The 17,808-nt window shown below is 44.7% G+C and overlaps 1 protein-coding gene across 3 annotated transcripts in view; it reads left to right on the top strand.

The window, feature by feature from the left end:
• Nucleotides 1-11,117: 11,117 nt before the first annotated feature.
• The window catches only part of NIM1K (NIM1 serine/threonine protein kinase), a 90,242-nt gene continuing 83,551 nt past the window's right edge, over nt 11,118-17,808 (top strand). Inside the window, exon 1 of one of the 3 annotated variants that reach the window (XM_017895987.1) lies at nt 11,118-11,460. The gene's annotated coding sequence lies outside the window, so the exon portion shown is untranslated. Of the gene's footprint in view, nt 11,461-12,816; nt 12,942-17,808 lie in introns of those variants that run through there. The other 2 variants (XM_017895992.1, XM_017895993.1) reach the window with 2 other exon arrangements.

The raw sequence follows: 17,808 nt of genomic DNA, 5'->3' as shown, positions 1-17,808 counted from the left end.
AGGATGGTCTCGATCTCCTGACCTCGTGATCCGCCCGTCTCGGCCTCCCAAAGTGCTGGGATTACAGGCTTGAGCCACCGCGCCCGGCCAAAAAAAAATTTTAAAAGGCCCATCAGGTGACCAAATATACCTGAAACTTTGTTTTTTCCCTGAATGTGGGATCACACATTTTTTAGTAACTTATAAACTATTTTAGTAACTTATAAGTCACAACACCAATGTATTCAATTTGGATCATTTTATCTTTTCCATGAGTTATACAATGCAGAACTATTAATAATAAAAGCATTAAGGACTCAGGAATGACAAGGTGTCCATCCTGGTTCTCCATGAATCCATGCTTAATTAACATTAGACTTATATCTTCTTGAATACTAGTAGTTTTTCCAAATTAGGTGCATAGCACTGATAACTGATCATGGGTGATTTGACTTAGACCATGGAGTTTATTTAAACTGTTTGTTTGTTTGTTTTCAAGACAGAGTCTTGCTCTGTTGCCCAGGCTGGAGTGCAGTGGTGTGATCTCAGCTCACTGCAACCTCCGCCTCCTGAGTTCAAGCAATTCTCCTGCCTCAGGCTCCCGAATAGCTTGGATTACAAGCCCGCACCACCATGCCCAGCTAATTTTTGTATTTTAGTAGAGACGGGCTTTCACCACATTGGTCAGGCTGGTCTCGAACTGCTGACCTTGTGATCCACCTGCCTCAGCCTCGCAAAGTGCTGGGATTACAGGTATGAGCCACTGCACCCAGCCTAAATTGTATATTTAAACAATTTTAGTATCAGCTGGTTTAACATGAAAATCTGACAAAGTATTTCCTTAGTATTTAATTAATTTTTTTGTTCTACTTGGGTTAGTAGATTTATGCAAGGAAATTTGGTTATTTCTGTGGTTTACAATAACTTAACATAATAACCATAATTATAATTGATAGCATATACTTAGACATTAGAATTTTAGAAATCCCACACATATTGAATATACTTAATATCAGTCCTCTGAGCCCAAGCCATGCCATTGCATCCCCTGTGACTTGCACATATATTGCCCAGATGGCCTGAAGTAACTGAAGAATCACAAAATAAGTGAAAATGCCCTGCCCCTGCCTTAACTGATGACATTCCACCACAAAAGAAGTGAAAATGGCCGGTCCTTGCCTTAAGTGATGACATTAACTTGTGAAATTCCTTTTCCTGGTTCATCCTGGCTCAAAAGCTCCCCACTGAGCACCTTGTGACCCCAACTCCTGCCTGCCAGAGAACAACCCCCCTTTGACTGTAATTTTCCTTTACCTACCCAAATCCTATAAAACGGCCCCACCCCTATCTCCCTTCGCTGACTCTTTTTGGACTTAGTCTGCCTGCACTGAGGTGATTAAAAAGCTTTATTGCTCACACAAAGCCTGTTTGGTGGTCTTTTCACACGGATACGCATGACATTTTGGTGCCTTGACTTGGATCGGGGGACCTCACTTGGGAAATCAATCCTCTGTCCTCCTGCCCTTTGCTCCGTGAGAAAGATCCACCTAGGACGTCTGGTCCTCAGACCAACCAGCCCAAGGAACATCTCACCAATCTTAAANGCCTTGACTTGGATCGGGGACCTCACTTGGGAAATCAATCCTCTGTCCTCCTGCCCTTTGCTCCGTGAGAAAGATCCACCTAGGACGTCTGGTCCTCAGACCAACCAGCCCAAGGAACATCTCACCAATCTTAAATCCGGTAAGCGGCCTCTTTTTACTGTCTTCTCCAACCTCTCTCACTATCCCTCAACCTCTTTCTCCTTTCAGTCTTGACGCCACACTTCAATCTTTCCCTTCTCTTAATTTCAGTTCCTTTCCTTTTCTGGTAGAGATAAAGGAGATATATTTTATCCGTGGACTAGACTCAGGAAGACAGTCTTCCCTTGGTGTTTAATCATGCGAGGATGCCCACCTGATTATTCACTCACGTTTCAGAGGTGTCTTCCCACGCAGGGAAGCCTGCCTTGGTCCTTCACCCTTAGTGGCAAGTACTGCTTTTCTGGGTGGGGACAAGCACCCCCAACCCCTTCTCTCCCTGTCTCTACCCCTCCTCTGCTTTTCTGGTGCGGGGCAAGAACCCCCAACCCCTTCTCTGCTTTTCTGGGGGGCAAGAACCCCCCAAACCCTTATCTCCATGCCTCGACCCCTTATCTCCACGTCTCAACCCCTTTCCCGCTTTTCTGGAGGGCAAGAACCCCCCAACCCCTTCTCTCCGTGTCTCTACTCTCTCTTTTCTCTGGACTTGCCTCCTTCACTATAGGCAACTTTCCACCCTCCATTCCTCCCTCTTCTCCCTTAGCCTGTGTTCTCACACCTGACCTAAAATCTAAAAGCCTTATTTTCTTCTACAATGCCGCTTGACCCCAAAACAAACTCGACAGTACTTCCAAATAGCCAGAAAACGGCACTTTCTCGATTTTCCATCCTGCAAGATCTAAATAATTATTGTCGTAAAATGGGCAAACGGTCTGAGGTACCTGATGTCCAGGAATTCTTTTATACATCAGTCCCTCCCTAGTCTCTGTTCCCAATGCAACTCGTCCCAAATCTTCCTTCTTTCCCTCCCGCCTGTCCCCTCAGTCCCAACCACAGGCGTCGCTGAGTCTTTCTAATCTTCCTTTTCCACAGACCCATCTGACCTCTCCCCTCCTCACCAGGCCGAGCTAGGTCCCAATTTTTCCTCAGCCTCCACTCCCCCACCCTATAATCCTTTTATCCCCTCCCCTCCTCACACCAGGTCTGGCTTACAGTTTAGTTCAGCAACTAGCTCTTCCCCACCTGCCCAACAATTTCCTCTTAGAGAAGTGGCTGGAGCTGAAGGCATAGTCAGGGTACATGCTCCTTTTTCTTTATCTGACCTCTCCCAAATCAGTTAGTGTTTAGGCTCTTTTTCAAGTATGAAAAAACCAGCCCAGTTCATGGCTTGTTTGGCAGCAACGCTGAGATGCTTTACCTAAAAGGTCAAAAGGCCATCTTATTCTCAATATACATTTTATTACCCAATCTGCTCCCGAAATTAAATAAAACCCCCAAAATTAAATTCCAGCCCTCAAACTGCACAACAGGACTTAATTAACCTTGCCTCCAAAGTGTACAATAATAAAATAGAGGCAGCCAAGTAGCAATGTATTTCTGAGTTGCAATTCCTTGCCTCCACTGTGAGAGAAACCCCAGCCACATCTCCAGCACACAAGAACTCCAAACGCCTGAACCACAGCAGCCAGGCTTTCCTCCAGTACCGCCTCCCCCAGGAGCTTGCTACAAGTGCCGGAAATCTGGCCACTAGGCCAAAGGATGTCCGCAGCCCAGGATTCCTCCTAAGCCATGTCCCATCTGTGCAGGACCCCACTGAAAATCAGACTATTCAACTCACCTGGCAGTCACTTCCAGCGCCCCTGGAACTCTGGCCCAAGGCTCTCTGATTGACTCCTTCCCAGATCTTCTCGGCTTAGCAGCTGAAGACTGACACTGCCGAGCGCCTCAGAAGCCTACAGGACCATCACAGACACTCTAGGTAACTCTCACAGTGGAAGGCAAGTCCGTCCCCTTCTTAATCAATAGGGAGGCTACCCACTCCACATTACCTTCTTTTCAAAGGCCCGTTTCCCTTGCCTCCATAACTATTGTGGGTATTGATGGCCGGGTTTCTAAACCTCTTAAAACTCCCCAATTCTGGTGCCAACTTTGACAACATTCTTTAATGTACTCCTTTTTAGTTATCCCCACCTGCCCAGTTCCCTTATTAGGCCAAGATATTTTAACTAAATTATCTGCTTCCCTGACTATTCCTGGGCTACAGACACACCTCATTGCCGCCTTTTCCCCCAGTTCAAAGTCTCCTTTGCATCCTCTCCTTGTATCTCCCCACCTTAACCCACAAGTACAGGATATCTCTACTCCCTCGTTGGCGACTGATCATGCACCCCTTACCATCTCATTAAAACTTAATCACCCTTACCCTGCTCAACACCAATATCCCATCCCACAGCACACTTTAAAAGGATTAAAGCCTGTTATCCCTCACCTGTTACAGCATAGCCTTTTAAAGCCTATAAACTCTCCTTACAATTCCCCCAATTTACCTGTGCTAAAACCAGTCAAGCCTTACAAGTTAGTTCAGGATCTGCGCCTTATTAACCAAATTGTTTTGCCTATCCACCCTATGGTGCCAAACCCATCCTCAATACCTCCCTCCACAACCCATTATTCTGTTCCGGATCGCAAACATGCTTTCTTTACTGTTCCTTTCCACCCTTCATCCCAGCCTCTCTTCGTTTTCACTTGGACTGACCCTGACACCCATCAGGCTCAGCAAATTACCTAGGCTGTACTGCCGCAAGGCTTCACAGACAGCCCCCATTACTTCAGTCAAGCCCAAATTTCTTCCTCATCTGTTACCTATCTCGGCATAATTCTCATAAAAACACACATGCTCTCCCTGCTGATTGTGTCCGGCTAATCTCCCAAACCCCAATCCCTTCTACAAAACAACAACTCCTTTCCTTCCTAGGCATGGTTAGTGCAGTCAGAATTCTTACAAAAGAGCCAGAACTGCATCCTGTAGCCTTTCTGTCCAAACAACTTGACCTTACTGTTTTAGCCTAGCCTTCATGTCTGCGTGCAGCGGCTGCCGCTGTCTTAATACTTTCAGAGGCCCTAAAAATCACAAACTATGCTCAACTCACTCTCTGCAGTTCTCATAACTTTCAAAATCTATTTTCCTCGCCCCACCATCGCTCAAAACAACTCTTACGCTGATAAGGTAGCTAAAAAAGCAGCCATCAAAAGGCATCAGATCCCATCGCTCAGGACAATGCTTATGCTGATAAGTTAGCTAAAAAAGGCAGCTAGCGTTCCAACTTCTAACCCTCACAGCAGTTTTCCTCCTTCACATCGGCCACTCCCACCTATTCCCCCACTGAAACTTCCACCTATCAATCTCTTCCCACACAAGGCAAATGGTTATTAGACCAAGGAAAGTATCTCCTTCCAGCCTCACAGGCCCATTCTATTCTGTCGTCATTTCATAACCTCTTCCATCTAGTTTACAAGCCGTTAGTCTGTCTCTTAGAACCTCTCATTTCCTTTCCATCCTAGAAATCTATCCTTAAGGAAATCACTTCTCAGTGTTCCATCTGCTATTCTACTACTCCTCAGAAATGTCTCAGGCCCTCTCCCTTCCCTACACATCAGGCTCAGGGATTTGCCCCCGCCCAGGACGGGCAAATTGGCTTTACTCACATGCCTCAAGTCAGGAAAATAAAATACCTCTTGGTCTAGGTAGACACTTTCACTGGATAGGTAAAGGCCTTTCCTACAGGATCTGAGAAGGCCACCGTGGTCATTTCTTCCCTTCTGTCAGACATAATTCCTCGGTTTGGCCTTCCCACCTCTATACAGTCTGATAATGGACCAGCCTTTACTAGTCAAATCACTCAAGCAGTTTTTCAGGCTCTTGGTATTCAGTCAAAGCTTCATACCGCTTACGGTCCTCAATGTTCAAGAAAGGTAGAACGGACTAATGGTCTTTTAAAAACACACCTCACCAAGCTCAGCCACCAACTTAAAAAGGACTGGATTATACTTTTACCACTTGCCCTCTCAGAATTCAGGCCTGTACTCAGAATGCTACAAGGTACAGCCCATTTAAGCTCCTGTATAGATGGTCCTTTTTATTAAGCCCCAGTCTCATTCCGGACACCAGACCAACTTGGACTGTGACCCAAAAACCTTGTCATCCCTACTATCTTCTGTCTAATCATACTCCTATTCACCATTCTCAACTACTCATAAATGCTCTGCTCTTGTTTATACTGCTGGTTTACACTGTTTCTCCAAGCCATCACAGCTGATATCTCCTAGTGCTATCCCCAAACCGCTACTCTTAACTCCCTCTTAAATGTTAAAAGTCTAGTGTGCTCCATTAATTGCTGTGGGCCCGACAAAGGTATCTTAGGAATTTCAGATAAATGGAACAAATGATGGCTTGCTAGAAATTCATAGGAAACAAAATACCTATCCACAGAACCAAATTAGAGCCTTAACTATATTTTTTAAAAAGTTGTCGAACTGCTGATGCATTTCTCTATACTTCTTACTTTACTTTAATCAAGACTAAGAGCTTTAACTGTGAAAATGTTAATTAGCCAAATGTCTCCAATTCTCTATTAGGTTTTAAAGAACATTTTATTATATAAACGTTTCCCATAGTTTTCTTCCCTACTTAATGATTCCTTACTACATTGTTTCATAAATAACCTTTTCACATCTGTAATTTGAACTAACTTTTGGATAACTTCTGAATTAGACAAAATTATTCTTTTTCTCACTAATAATCCTTTCTGGCACATTTTGTAAATAGAATTATGTGTTAAGGAGAATTCTCATCCTTGGTAAGTTAAAACTTTTGTGAGACCCTAAAAAGCAAGAAATCCTGAACTATCAGATACAGGCATTTATATATAAGAACAATTCCACAATTTTAGAAACGTATTTCCCCATACCACAACCTTTTCTTTTTTTGAGATGGAGTCTCGCTCTGTTGCCCAGGCTGGAGTGCAGTGGGCAATCTCAGCTCACTGCAAGCTCCGCCTCCCAGGTTCACACCATTCTCCTGTCTCAGCCTCCGGAGTAGCTGGGACTACAGGCGCCCACCACCACACCCGGCTAATTTTTTTGTGTTTTTAGTAGAGACGGGGTTTCACCATGTTAATGAGGACAGTTTTGATCTCCTGACCTCGTGATCCGCCCACCTAGGCCTCCCAAATTGTTGGGATTACAGGCCTGAGCCACCACGCCCGTCCACAACCCTTTCATAATTGGAAATGACCTAGATATTAAATGAGCATCAGAAATAACTCTAAGATTTTAATTTACGCAAAAAGTTTACCTATAACATTTATTCCATTCACTGTACTCAATTCTTTCATCTTTTTTTTTTGAGATGGAGTCTCACTCTGTTGCCAGGCTGGAGGGCAGTGGTGCCATCTCGGCTCACTGCAACCTCCGCCTCTCAGGTTCAAGCTATTCTCCTATCTCAGCCTCCCAAGTAGCTGGGACTACAGATGCATGCCACCACACCCAGCTAATTTTTTTGTATTTTTAGTAGAGATGGGATTTCACCATGTTGACCAGGATGGTCCCAATCTTTTGGCCTCGTGATCTGCCCCCTTCGGCCTCCCAAAGTACTGGGATTACAGGCATAAACCACTGTGCCCAGCCAATTCTTTCACTTTTAACAAGGAAGTCAGGAGATATCAATTAACATGTAAAATGAACATTGGTTAGGTCAGAAAGGCAGGGGATGGGGCTTGGGGCTTCCAGGTCACAAGTAGGTGTGAAAGGAACGGTTGCATTCTTCTGAGTTTCTGATTAGCCTTTCCAAAGGAGGCAATTAGATATGCATTTATCTCAGTGAAATTGAACAGAATATGAGGCAGGCTTTCCCCAAGCAGCTCCCAACCCAAATCTTCACTTCAGCCTAGTAATTTTTGGGGGTCCCAAGATATTTTCCTTTTATAAATTACTCTCATTCATCAAAAGAAAGCACACAAACCAAGATTATTTTGTTTTGGCTGGGTTTATAGTTTTATAACCTTCCATACCAAACACTGACATCTCAAAATATCTAGCAAAGACAAACATTACCTTCAGACAAAATGTATGCTGGTAATTCTGAAGGCATTTTGTTTTTATTCCACCAATAATTTTAAAGTTGGCTTATATACACCATGGAATACTATGCAGCCATATAAAAGGATGAGTTCATGTCCTTTGCAGGGACATGGATGAAGCTGGAAACCATCATTCTCAGGAAACTATCGCAAGGACAGAAAACCGAACACTGCATGTTCTCTCTCATGGGTGGGAATTGAACAATGAGAACAACTGGACACAGGGTGGGAAATATTACACACTGGGGCCTGTCATGGGGTGGAGGAAAGGGGGAGGGATAGCATTAGGAGATATATCTAATGTAAATGATGAGTTAATGGGTGCAGCACACCAACATGGCACATGTATACATATGTAACAAACCTGCACATTGTGCACATGTACCCTAGAACTTTAAGTATATATATATATAAAAGCTAGCTGGTTTAGTTAAGTTATACTTAAGTCATGTGAACTTTAAAATTGCTTAGGCTTATTTACTTAATTTATGAGTGCTCTTTTACTTATAAGCCAATTTTGGTAGATACATCATATAACAATAAGTGTACATACAAATAAACACATCTAAACATGTATATGTACACACAAATGAAGATCCAATAGCTTGGAATCTTAGACATGAGCTATCAGGCCTGTTGTCATGCCTGTAAGCCCAGCACTTTGGGAGGCTGAGACAGGTGGATCTCCTGAGGTCAGGAGTTTGAGACCAGCCTGACCAATATGGCGAAACCCTGTCTCTACTAAAAATACAAAAATTAGGCAGGGCGCAGTGGCTCATGCCTGTAATCCCAGCACTTTGGGAGGCCAAGGCGGGTGAATCACGAGGTCAGGATATCGAGACCATCCTGGCTAACACGGTGAAACCCCGTCTCTACTAAAAATACAAAAAAATTAGCTGGGCGTGGTGGCGGGCGCCTGGAGTCCCAGCTACTCTGGAGGCTGAGGCAGGAGAATGACGTGAAACTGGAAGACGGAGCTTGCAGTGAGCCGAGATCGCGCCACTGCACTCCAGCCTGGGAGACTGAGCAAGACTCCATCTCAAAAAACAAAAAACAAACAAAAAGAAATTAGTTGGGCATGGTGGCATGCATCTGTAGTCCCAGCTACTCAGGAGGCTGAGATAGGAGAGTAGCTTGAACCTGGGAGGTGGAGGTTGCAGTGAGCCGAGATCAAGCCACTACACTCCAGCCAGGGTGACAGAGTGAGAGTCCATCTCAAAAAATATATATATAAATAAATAAAATAAAATAGGGTCACTATGCTAGTTTTAATTATTTCAGTTTAATTTTATTGGATTTAACAGAAATAAGAAGAAAAGCTGAATAAATTGCTAAACCTCAAAAGAAAGTTTTCACCACAAGAAATATTAGTTCTTACAAGTTTCCTATAAAGTTAAGGAAAAAGGGATTTTGATAATACTAGTTGTTGTAAATAAGTGATTCAATTTTAAAATATAAATTCACCCCCTGCTGTGAAAGATGCTGAAATCGGCACTCTCAAACTTCTACCTCTTGATTTAATTATATTTGCATTATCATAAAGTCAGTGTGCAGGTTAAACAGTTGATTAGATATAGTGCAAGAGAAAATTCATGAACGGAAGATAGATCTGAGGAAATTACCTAGAATGTAGCACAAAATGTAAAAATCTAGAGAATATGAGAAAAGACATGAAATAGAATGAGAAGGTCTGACACGCATAGTATCAAATAGAGATTCCTGAAAGAAAGATAAAAGTTGGGAAGGGTTCTGTTGTTGGGAAGGGTTCTGTTATGGACTAAATTTTTGTATCTCCCAATTTATATGTTGAAATCCTTACTCCCAATGTGATGGTATTAGCCTAAAGTCTTCAGTAACCTTGGGCTACTAGAACCTAGCATCAACTCTGCCTTGTGCATGCTCTTTCAGGTGTGATGGTGAGGATCTATGTCACAGCCTCTGTCAGATTGGGTGTTTGAGACTCTTGGTTTCTAAGCAATTTCTCTATGAAATTTTATTCGGTGTATTGTCATGTTAATGAATTCAAGGGGTCTTTTATATCTTTAAAAATATGTAGAGTTTCACCCTGCATTTTATTGCTTTAGAAAGAAAATAGACTGATGGCATGTACTGTTTTAAAACTACTCTAAAACAAAACAAAACAAAACAAACCTCTTGTCTTTTAAGGAGGGCATGTCTCTTTAAAAACAAATTTTCTCAAGAGAACCCTTGTTCTACATAAGTAAATGACCACTCTCAGAAGCCAAGGAAGCAATTGTTTTAGGTTCTTCCAATTTTCTTTCCAATCTCAACTGTCCGTGCATGGAGCTGTCCAAGGTTTTTATTTCTTCCCCTGACCCCTTTAATCATCACACAGACAGGCAGCAGAGAGAGTAATACAAAAGAACACCAACTCTGGAGTCAAACAAACTGGGTTAGAGTCCCAGAGCCAGCATTCAACAGTTGTGTGATCTTGATCAAATCCTATAATCTCTCTGGGCTTCAGTTCAAACAAGGATGAAGGATGACAGTAACAGTACCTAACCCATAGATTATCATGAGGATTTAGTCAGTTAGTCTTTGTAAAAGTGTTTATTACAATGCCTGGCAAATAGCAAAACAGGAAATTTGGGGTCCCTAATTTCTACCATAAAAGAATTGTAGACATGGGTTATTTTGCTACTTAACACTTTTGCTCTTGTAAATGTTGCTCTGGCAATCAGCACAGGATGGGGAGCAGGAGGAAGTAGAAAGAATGCTCACAGAACTATGGCTTAGGGTGTCCAGTCCTGGCTCTGCCATTAATCAGCTGTGTGACCCTTGCTAAGTTAACTGACCCCTCTGAACTCTTTTTTTTTTCTCTCTCTGTAAAAGGAAGGGTTTAAACTTCAGTAACTATAACCTGTATGTTTTAGTATTTTGCGAATCCCATTTCCAGCTCTACATTCAATCCAGTGACGGTATTTCTAGTTTGTAAACTAGAAAAACAATCTTTGGCATTTGAAGGTCACAACCAAGAGTATCTCCATAGCAGGAGATTAAGGAGCCACTGACAAAGTGGCACCAGGAGAACCTGATGTATGCCAGGAATCCAGGCAGAGGGTGGCATTAGCACTTCTTTCTGCAGAACCTAAACCCTGTCCGACTCACCAGGAGGAGCTGTCACAGTGGTTTGCTGGAAACCCCCTTTCTGTTGGGAGGATTACTGGGTCACCGTCTCCCAAGGACAAGGAAACCCTTGCTGAAGTGCTGGAACGGCTCGGCACCAGGCGTATGTTGGTGGGAGCTGTGTCAGCCCGCTTTCGGCCATGTAGCTGCTCCCATCCAGGCTCTAGAAGGGGTCCTGTTTGTGTCAGGCCCAACCACCCCCATCCCCTAGCGACTGCACTGGGTGTCCCTGCGCCGCGCGTCCCCTCCCTCTTGCCCCTCCCTCCTGGCTGCCATAGAAGCCAGCCTACGAGGTCCAGGCCAGCGTCCGGGTGCCCTACCGGTCCCCCTGTCCCCCCTTCCCCAGGCCAGCCCCCTGATCCGGATTGGTCCTTCAGGAAACGCTGCGGGGCGTCTGGGTCCCGGCTGCGGAGCCGGCCTAGGCCGGAGGGCGGGGTTTGCCCTGGGCCTCTGCCGGTCAAGTCGGCCGCCCCTGACAGCTCCGGGAGCCTCAGGCGCGACAGCGGCGCACTCACCTCGGGACATCCACACAGAGTGCTCTTGCTCCAGCGGCAACCACCCCGCGCGCCTGGCCTGGCGCCGTGCAGCGAAGCCCAAGAGCTGGCTTCGCCACGAAGGTAAGCGAGGGGCTGGGGGGCTCGCCGCCAGCACCCCCACCCCGCCACCCTTCCTCTGCTAGGCTGTAGACCTAGGTGGCTGAGGAGGAGGCGCCTCTCCTCCCCGCGACCCGAGGGAAAAAGGGAGCCCTGCCGCGGGGTGTCTGCGAAGTGGGGTCAGAAGAAGGTTAGGCGCTTTCTGGGGCGTCCCCCCACACCGGCCCAGGCCGATCCACGCGCGAGAGGAGGGGCCATTAGAGCCAGGGCAAGGGCGTGCTCGCTCGTGTGTGCCCATGTCATGTGCGGCGCCCATGTCTATGTGCGCGCGTGTGGGCACCCATGTCCCTGTATGGTGTCTGCGTGCCCGTCCACACGTGAGCCAAGGAAGGCATCTTAGCGCCTAGCAGTGCACACAGCGGGTGCGCTGGACCAGAGCCCTAAGGCACCAGCCCAAATCTGCAGAGTTTGTTACAAGGGCAGAGGACCTGCGTGACCTCCCCACCCGCCCCGGCCGGTGCTGGTGGTGGAGGGAACTGACAGCTAACGCCTGTGGCCCAGGAGAACAAAACCTCCCATTGCACTCCACGCCGCAACGCTCCCCACCGAAAGGTGCTTCTTTTGGAAGACCACATGAAGTAAGGAAGAGCCTCTTTTCCTCTTCCTGGATATCCCTCCAGGAATGTTAGAAGCTCCAGGACTTCTTGATACGTCCAGGGAAAGATCGCAACCGGGCAACCGGGTCTTTAAAATATCGAATCCAACTAGCTTCTGCGTGCCTGACACATCTGGGCAGATAGAGAAGTCAAGGCAATAGATAAAGGTGCTTTTATCCCTAACATGGGCAGCGAAGATTCTGCTATCCGCACTTTTTTCCTTTCCGTTTTTTCCTTCCCTCCTTTTCCTTCTTCTCCCTCCCTCCTTTCCTCCTCCTTCTCCTCTCCCCTTCTCTTCTCCTCCTCTCTCCCTTTCTCCCTTTCTCCTCTCTTTTCCCCTTCCCTCCCCTGTTTTCGTCCTCCTGAGTAGACAAGAGGGCTCTCTGTCTACCCACCCTCCCCCACCCCATTCCTCAACCCGTTTCAAAATAAGAGCGAATGAATCACATTCTAAGCTCTTACCCGTGCAGTCTGACAAGTTTGGAAAGTACACAAATCGCGTTTGCGATTGAGGCCGCGGGAATCCAAAAGGGAAACAAACAAAACCAGACGAAAAAAAGTGATTCCAAAAAAGTGATTTCAAATTGGAACCTAAGGTGATTATTTGTTTATGGTAATAAGATTTTTTTAATGTTTGAAAAGTATGTATCACACTAGCTTGCATCATCAGTATTCAATGTGATTCACAGAACCGCTTCAAAAGATGGTTTCTGCTAGTGTTGCAACCGCACTTCTAATTCTGGTTGTCATGGTTACTGAAGAAGTCGCCCTGCACTATTGAGAGGCTGTCTAGCTAGAACCAGGAACCGTTCTCCAGAGGACCTTCTCTTGTACCCTCGTGTAACCATGGTAATAACCGAGTTTATGAAAATGTACTTACTTTTTCCCTTAAAGTACTAAAATCCCAACGCATGTTGTTTTTTTTTTTAATTTTATTTTTTCAGAGTTTGCAGTCTGTGCAATACAGCTTTCCGCTCAGACAAATGAGAGTAAACAGTGCCCTCCAGCAAGTTAAATGGCCCCAAATAGTCATGCGGCCCAGCTCTCTTCCCACAGCTCACTGCAGGAACAGAGGACAGAGCAGGATGTTAGATGTTCCAGGAATCCTGGCCTGAGCCCAGATCGCCCTCTCCATTTAGCATTTACATTTGGAAGCCTAATTAGCTTTCTAATTATGAGATGGGAGAATGTAGGTGGGGGTCCTGGGAGAGGCTAGTGGGGAAAAAGCTGAATCCAACTCCCCATGAACTAGTGTTTGGTTTGCCATTAAATTTGCCTAGGAAACCCTCATGGGTTTATTTTTAGCTGGACCACTGTTAAATGGTAAGCCTGGAAAAACCTTCAGAGAAGCCTCCTTCTGTGTTAGGAAAAAATGTGGATGGGATATTTGGTTTGAGGTGTGTGCTTTTTTTCTAACTACATTTAAAATAAAGACAGGTTTATATGAAATCTAAATTCCCCAGTAATAACTACAGATAGGTTATAGAGCCCTTTATATTCTTGGTTTAACCCTAGGTTTTTAGTGGAGAAGGCTTTATTTGGGGCAAACAGTGGTGCCATTTCAAATACTTTTATCAGCAAATGTTGGTTTCTTTAAAGAACCATAACTCATTACACATCCACAATTTCTGAGCTTCAAATTCTAACATTGATAGCATGTGACTGGACAGTTTGAAGCCCTCAGACTTACAGTTTTGTTTTATTTTCTTTTTCTTTTAGAGACTGAGTCTTGCCATGTTGCCCAGGCATGTCTCAAACTCCTGAGATCTTCCCGCCTCAGACTCCTGAGGAACTGGGACTACACATGCATGCCAGACTTATTACACATTTTTAAAAAAAGAAAAGCAAAGATTTTGTCTTAGTAGGTTAATGTTTTAGTCACATATATAGTTTCATTTTGAGAAACTTAAAATTAAAATATAACGTTAAATCCAGCTTCATTCTTTGAATTTGATCACTGTGTTTCTCTAGGGATTAAAGAGCTTTAATTCATTGGTTGATTTTCTTTCACTTGTTGAAAGGACAAACTGTTGATAAAATTTGTTTCATTCTGTATTTTGTCATTTCCTATTGTCATTCTAGAAAAAGGTCTCTAGAATTGAAGTTTTAATTTTCAGGAGAAGAATAAAATATTCAAATTGCATATGAAGATAATAGTCTACAACTTGAATTAACCACATCATAGTTCTTAAATTACTTTTTCTCAAGAACTTCAAGGTTAGCTTAGCCATTATTATGCAGCATCCTGAGGAATATTAACGAGTTTTACAGATGGACAAGTTATGTTCAAAAGCCAAGTTATCATGCCTGTAATCCCAGCACTTTGGGAGGCCAAGGCGGGTGGATCACCTGAGGTTGGGAGTTCGAGACCAGCCTGACCAACAGGGAGAAACCCTGTCTCTACTAAAAAAAATACAGAATTAGCCTTGCATAGTGGCACATGCCTGTAATCCCAGCTACTTGGGAGGCTGAGGCAGGAGACTCACTTGAACCCGGGAGGCGGGGGTTGTGGTGAGCCGAGATCATGCCATTGCACTCCAGCCTGGGCAACAAGAGTGAAACTCCATTTCAAGGAAAAGAAAAAAAAAAAGCCAAGTGATAGCTCAGCACCGTGGCTCAGGCCTGTAATCCCAATACTTCAGGAGGCTGAGGCAGAAGGACTGCTTGAGCCCAGGAGTTCGAGACCAACCTGGGCAACATGGTGAGACCCTGTCTCTATAAAAAATTTTTAAAAATTAGCTGGGTGTGGTGGCGCATGCCTGTAGTCCCAGCTACTGCGTAGACTGAGATAGCAGGATTGCTTGAGCCTGGGAGGTTAAAGCCTGCCGTGAGCTGTGATTATGCCACTGCATTCTATCCTGGGAGACAGACAAAGACTCTGAATCAAAAAAAAAAAAAAAGTGATTTCAGCTAACCACCTGGAAAATCGAGATAAAAATCTAAATTGCCTGACATGAACATTATGAATATGAGCATTAGCCAAGACTTAGAGAAATACACGGTGTGGATAGCGGGAAGAATTTAAGATTAGAGAGTAAAATAAAACTGTTAAGGGAGGCCGGGCGCGGTGGCTCAAGCCTGTAATCCCAGCACTTTGGGAGGCCGAGACGGGCGGATCACGAGGTCAGGAGATCGAGACCATCCTGGCTAACACAGTGAAACCCCGTCTCTACTAAAAAATACAAAAAATAGCCGGGCGAGGTGGCGGGCGCCTGTAGTCCCAGCTACTCAGAGGCTGAGGCAGGATAATGGCGTAAACCCGGGAGGCGGAGCTTGCAGTGAGCTGAGAACCGGCCACTGCACTCCAGCCCGGGCAACAGAGCGAGACTCCGTCTCAAAAAAAAAAAAAAACCTGTTAAGTGGAAAAAACTAAGGAGAAAGCAGATTAATAGAAAGAAAGTAAAAGCGAAAACATCAAGTGTAAAGAGGGTTGCACAGAAGAAAAACCAAGTTGCAGAATAGGAAACTAAAAAGAACTCCACTCTTCATCTTCCACAGAGAGCATTGATAGTTTTCCAGAAAGCAGTAAGTACCCTATTTAGCAAAATCGTGTGACTTGGGAGGCCTTAGCGGCAGATCTTAGTTCGTTCTGACTCCCTGCCACCCGTCCAAGTGGTGTGGGCTGAGGCAGCTTTCTTTTCGGGTCTCCTGAACTAGCTGCTCATTAGACCTTTTCTCCCTAATTCTAAGGCCACCAAGAAGCTTTCTGCATCTCTATTTGTTGGGATTATCTAGTTGGGATAATATATGGATACACTTGGTTACATAATTGCATCAGAAATTTTTCTTTTTACTTTAAAAAATTATTTAAATTGTTAGCGTCATAATGCATTCACCTAATTTCATGAGAGTATATTAAAAGCTTATAACTAAAACAACAGTCCCAGTCTCCAGAGGCAATCATTTTGAACTCTTGGCTGTTTGATCACTTACCTCCCTATGTCCGAATAATTAGCTTACATTGCTGTTTGTTTTTTTGTTTGTTTTTTGTTTTGTTTTATTTTGTTTTGTTTTCTTGAGACAGGGTCTCACACCGTTGCCCAGGGTAGAGTACAGTGGTGTGATCATGGCTCACTGCAGCCTTAAATTCCTGAGTTCAAGCAATCCTTCCCCCTCAACCTCTTGAGAAGGTGGCACTGTAAGTGCACGCTACCATGCCCATGCCCAGCTTTTTTTTTTTTTTTTTTCTTTGGTAGAGACAAGGTCTCACTATGTTGCCTAGGCTGGTGTCAAACTCCTGGGCTCAAGCAATCCTCTCACTTTGGCCTCCAAAGTGCTGGGATTACAAGCGTGACCCACCATGCCTGGCCACTGGTTCTTGATTTATCAATTTTGGACAGAATCTATTGACTTATTTATTTATTTTTATTTATTTATTTTTTTTAGAGACAGGATCTCACTCACCCAGACTACAGTGCAGTGGTACAATCATAGCTCACTGCAGCCTAGAACTTCTGGGCACAAGTGATCCTCTCATTTCAGACTCCAGAGTACCTGGGACTACAGGCATGAACCATCATGTCTAGCTAAGTTTATTATTTTTGTAGAGTTGTGGGGTGGGGGGCTTTCTATGTTGCCCAGGCTGGTCTTGAACTCCTGGCCTCAAGCCTCCCAAAGGCTTCTGCCTTGGCCTCCCAAAGTGCTGGGATTACAGGCGTGAGCCACCATGCCTGGCCAAATTAGTTCTATTCTTGGCTAATAAAATATACCTTAGTCATTTTTTTTTCTTTTCTTTTTTTTTTTTTTGAGACGGAGTCTCGCTCTGTCACCCAGGCTGGAGTGCAGTGGCCAGATCTCAGCTCACTGCAAGCTCCGCCTCCCGGGCTCACGCCATTCTCCTGCCTCAGCCTCCCGAGTAGCTGGGACTACAGGCGCCGCCACCTCGCCCGGCTAGTTTTTTGTATTTTAGTAGAGACGGGGTTTCACTGTGTTAGCCAGGATGGTCTCGATCTCCTGACCTCGTGATCCGCCCGTCTCGGCCTCCCAAAGTGCTGGGATTACAGGCTTGAGCCACCGCGCCTGGCCCACCTTAGTCATTTTTAATCATGAAGATTTTTAAAGAGCCTTTTAAACTTTTTGGAAATTTGAAATGTAGCCAAATACTCTCTCAGATGTAATCAACAGCACCAGCCCTTGAGCTCCTATGGAACACAGAGGTACTGATTTTTGCACCCTTTATACTGCCACAGTTTCCATGATCCATACTCCATACCCCCTCTCCCATTTTACCATTTCCCTGACCTACATTTCTCTTTCAGTACTTGCTTAATCACATCTGCAAATTCCTTCAGGCCTCGTCTCCTTCCAGATGATCTCTTTTGGGCCCCACCCTCTCTGCACCTATCTCTAGTTTAGCCTTTGGCCATTATATTTAGATGATTTGTTTATGCATCTACCTTGCCCCACTGGCTGTAGATTTAGTTATATCTACATCGTTCCTGGGAGTAACTTGTACACTTAAACATGGAGGATGGAGCTTAAAAATAGTGTTTGTTGAACTGAACACTTCATCTTGATATTGAAGGAGTATTTCATAGTAGAGTAAGAAGGGTAGCAACCTCACATTGCTTAGAGTAGGGGTGAGGGCAAGGAAGTAGGGGTAAAACATGATCTATTTCTTTTCTTTCCTTTTTTTTTTTCTTTTCTGACGGAGGAGTCTTGCTCTACACCCGCACCCGGCCAATAAGATTTCTTCCCTCCTTCCTTCCTTCCTTCC

This window comes from Rhinopithecus bieti, unplaced genomic scaffold (assembly GCF_001698545.2).
Source record: "Rhinopithecus bieti isolate Rb0 unplaced genomic scaffold, ASM169854v2 scaffold_28024, whole genome shotgun sequence".
Taxonomy (NCBI): domain Eukaryota; kingdom Metazoa; phylum Chordata; class Mammalia; order Primates; family Cercopithecidae; genus Rhinopithecus; species Rhinopithecus bieti.
Note: the sequence above shows the minus strand (reverse complement) of the source record. Positions and strands in the feature narration are given on the sequence as shown.